We start from the raw sequence: 3,415 nt of genomic DNA, 5'->3' as shown, positions 1-3,415 counted from the left end.
CCGCTCCATTTCAAGTAAGCTAAGAATGAAAGAGGCAAATTACATATTCGACCAGGAACCCATGAGGCTGAAAATGTTACCTTTGAAGGAAGGTTGGAAACGGAAACATACTTGTTTAGGACTGACCCTCCTCATAACCGGTGTTCACATTTCCCCCTGCTTCTCTGCTACAGATTTAATAGACTAAGTAGCAGCTCTCTAGATGATGAAATGCAGCCTTTAAAAGATACCACTCTTATACTTTGAAATTAATTTCATTCTCCTTTTGTGATTTTCTTACCTGTGAATGGAGAGCCATTGAATGGATGCATTTAGCTAACACAATGAGAAAGAAAAATTATTTTAGTTAAATCTAGGCAGATGACAGAATCTAAAAGACAAAAAGAAGTGATTCAAGATCTTACCAAATATTTCTAAAGAATGAGATTTCTATTTGGAATGGGTTTGACCTTTCTGTGCATTTTTTTAAAACCGGGTTTCAAAATAAAACAGAAGAACTTTATTCTGATGTAACAGAGAACACTGAAGCCCCTTTAGTTATATTTTACAAGATAGCTTTGAAAACGATATTAGGAAAAGTTGCCCATTGGATTTCACCACAAAGAAATAAGTGTAGAAGAATAGCTATGGGTCACTGTTGGATTGAGTACAGATGAATTAAAAAATAACAACTGTGAAGAACTTAAAATTCCAGTTATTGCCCATTTGGAGAATGACAAGAAGTCCGCTGGACACAGAGCAGATGCTCTGTGCAATTCAAGCAAAACTGCTCAGTCCCTATTTGTTAAAAAAAAAAAAAAAAAAAAAAAAGTTCCAAGCTCATCAGCCTTTAACACTAAATTCCTTGTCCTGGATTTACAGTCCCTTATGTAAACTGAAATACCAAATAAAGAATATATGCTGCAATATCCACTGAGTAAAAAAAAAAAAAAAAAATCATGATCAAGTTAAAGCAATTCATTTTCAATATCTGAAAAACAGAATAAGCCCTGCTTTTAAAAAGGGGCAAGAGAAAGTGTGGTTGGCAGTTTATTCATCAATAAGTACTACTTTTTTCAATGCCTTTGTATATTCATTTGAAATACAGATTATAAAATTCATCATTCAACATACAAATGAATATAATTAACTTTGGAAGCAAAGAAAAGGAAACTATTCCAAAGAGCAGTGCATGTATTTACACAGCATTTCAAAATTGTCCAAAAGTACATATACTCTGGGGAAAAAATATTTACGTAATAGAATATACATTACGGGATTTGCATGACTAATAAGATTCACAATGGAGTTTGTCACCGTACTATTTCTAGCTTTTTTTTTCTTTTTAAGATATGGATAAAGCTTTTCTCCAGTTATTTATTTATTTTTTTTTGCAAAGGAAGATGAAACTTAACTTTGTCTTTCAAAACGATGCATTCTTTGTAAACCTACCACAATGTTTATGGGTTTTGTTGTTGGAAAATGATCTTTAATGACGTGGTATGATGAACATTTTAATGGTCACCATATTTTATCCACATTTGTTTTTAAATTTCTTCTTCAAAAGAAATGTTTCTGGTTGTAACTGATATCCATCTCTACAATGTACTTTATGAAGCTTTTCTTGTGACAACATGAGAAATAAGAAATTGAGTGTCTGAAGAAAGTGGATTGGCTAGTCAAGAAAATCGTTAACTCAGTGAAAAGCCTTTGGGACCAACTTTTTTTTCCGACTGCATTAAGCCCATTGCTTGTTTCTTTTTTCATTTTAATTTCTTTTTAATATAGAGAGAATGCATATAATGAATTTCTAATAGACAGTGTATACTGACTTGAGCTTTTTAAGTAAACCAAAGAAAAATAAGCATCACTATTTTTTTCCCTTCAAGAAAAGTGTGTGTGTGTGTGTGTGTGTGTGTGTGTGTGTGCGCGCGCGCGCGCGCGCATATGCGTGTTCCTCTTAAGCTAATTCAGGGAGGAAAGATTCTTCTACTTTTCCATTCTTATTCTCAATACACAATAAGCAACAACAATCACAGTGGAGGGTAAGAAAATAAGCAAGGTGATATTGAATACAATTCTGCAGATGACCATACTCTGGCGTGCCTGGACTGAGGATAATTTGACCCAGGTTAGTCGCAGAGATGTGTACCTATGTGACAGAAGAAAAAAAAAGAGAAGGAAAATATGAGGGTAGACAGAGCATAGCAAAGATAAGAAGATGAGGGTGACAAGATGTTTTAAAGACAAAAACAAGTTTGGGTGGCTATAATGTTGAGTTTTTCATGAAATGCTAAACACAGTTCAATTTAATTTATACATTCTGCTTGTTAGCTTCAAATTCAATTATTAACTATTTTAATAAAACATTAAACAACTAATATCTTCTTCCAAACGATCCTGTTTCCAAAACATTCCATGACTTGCTAGCTGTTTATCAGACCTGCACATTGTTTTTCCTATCGCTCACAAAATCTAAAGTAGATCTTATCATAATGCAAATTACTGCTATAATAAATTTTTATGCTTGCATAAAATTGCAGTTTATTTAAGGATCTTCATTTGTGCTTCAGTTCAACTAAGAATACTAAAACATCCTTATGGCCCTTCCTACCCCCCAAAAAACTAGTGACGACCTTGACCTCATTTTAGTAAAATTACTCAATTTATTAGATTTACACTTGAATACAGGTAGAGTGGCCCATATATCTCCTTGGTGGCCTAACCCTGCAAGAAAAGAGACAACAGGAAAATCCTGTGAGGGATTCACGTGAGATGTTTTCTTGGTTATACAAAAGTGTTTTCTTCTAATCGCTTGAGGATTACACATTTCCATTCACTATTTTTTAGTGTTTATTTATTTTTGAGAGAGATAGAATCAAGCAGGGGAGGGGCAGAGAGAGGGAGACACACAATCCAAAGCAGGCTCCAGGCTCCGAGCTGTCAGTAAAGAGCCCGACAGTGACGCAGGGCTCAAACCCACACGCAAACCGTGACATCACGACCTGAGTCAAAGTTAGACGCTTAACCAAGCCACCCAGACACCCCATCATTCACTCTTAGAATGGTGGTAGTGTTCATTATTTGTTGCACCCTCTGCCTGATTCTGTATGATTCTCAAGTTCATTTAGAAAGTACATATAGGGGGCGCCTGGGTGGCTCAGTGGGTTATGCATCCAGCTCTTGGTTGCAGCTCAGGTCATGATCTCAAGGGTTCATGTTCTCTGCACTGACAGTGTGCAGCCTGCTTGGGATTCTTTCTCTCTTCCATTCTCTCTGCCTCTCTCTGTCTCTGCCTCTCTCTCTCTCTCTCTCTCTCTCTCTCTCTCTCTCTCTAAAATAAAAACAGAAAGTACATATAGTTCTGAACGCGTACTGTGGTTAAAAGTATTGTACTAAAAATTGCAGAAAATTTAAAGAAAACTGACATTAACGT

The sequence above is a fragment of the Neofelis nebulosa genome, chromosome 2 (genome assembly GCF_028018385.1).
Source record: "Neofelis nebulosa isolate mNeoNeb1 chromosome 2, mNeoNeb1.pri, whole genome shotgun sequence".
Taxonomy (NCBI): Eukaryota; Metazoa; Chordata; class Mammalia; order Carnivora; family Felidae; genus Neofelis; species Neofelis nebulosa.
This window is presented reverse-complemented; position numbering follows the sequence as displayed.